Source organism: Fonticula alba (assembly GCF_000388065.1).
Source record: "Fonticula alba strain ATCC 38817 unplaced genomic scaffold supercont2.8, whole genome shotgun sequence".
Lineage (NCBI taxonomy): Eukaryota > Rotosphaerida > Fonticulaceae > Fonticula > Fonticula alba.
In genome coordinates this window covers 420,086-420,820 of record NW_009242978.1, presented here as the reverse complement: position 1 = coordinate 420,820, position 735 = coordinate 420,086, and the positions used below count along the sequence as shown (strand labels likewise).

General features: G+C 76.2%; 1 protein-coding gene across 1 annotated transcript in view; it reads right to left on the bottom strand.

The window, feature by feature from the left end:
* Positions 1 to 308, bottom strand: part of H696_04760 (hypothetical protein) — a 4,155-nt gene extending 3,847 nt beyond the window's left edge. The window contains exon 1 of the mRNA XM_009498623.1: positions 123 to 308. The gene's annotated coding sequence lies outside the window, so the exon portion shown is untranslated. The remainder of the gene's footprint in view (positions 1 to 122) is intronic.
* Between the last annotated feature and the right edge of the window lie 427 nt (positions 309 to 735).

Below are 735 nucleotides of genomic sequence, written 5' to 3'. Positions count from 1 at the left end.
CGCGGGACAGGTCAGCCAGCCGCGAGCGTGGAGGTGCATGCGTGTGTGTGTGCGTGTGTGTGTGTGTGTGGCCAGCCGGACGCCGCCGCGAGCGACCGGGCAAATGGAGGGGCGCGACGAACCGATTCCCTTGCGGTGGGAAGCCGTGCAGAGGTGTCCAGGGGCGCAATAGGCGGGAGGGGGGCGGAAAGGAGGGGGAGGGAAAAAAGAGGAAGAAGAGAAGGGAGGGGGCCAGGAGGCGGCGGCGGCGGGGGCAGGGAGAGGGGGACGGGAGGCTGCTGGCGGTCGGAGAGGATGGCCCGGGCGGCCAGCCCGTTGTCTGAAGAAGGAGCCCGGATCGGCCGCGGCCGGACCGGCGGGACATCGCGTGTGCCCCCGGCGGGCACACAGGCAGAGGGGCCGGGAGGCAGGCCGCAGGCGGACCGGCCGGGCGGGGGGGCTCCCGCGGCTCGCGTCCATGCGCGCGGCTGTGCCCCCGGCTGCCCTGACCCCAGCCAAGGGCCCGCGGTGGAATGGGCCCCCCTGCTGGGCCACGCTTGCGCGGCATGCTCTCCTTGCCTCGGCCGGGCCCCCCTGCCCCCCCCCCCAACGGTGGGTCTGCCACCCACCATTAGACAGGGCAACAAGGCCGGCCCAGCCCCCCCCCCCCCCCCCTCCCCCGGCGCGCCGCCCCTCCATCCCCCCCCACGAGGCCCCGGGGGGGGGCGTCGTCTGCGCGAGTGCGGGGGGGGGGGG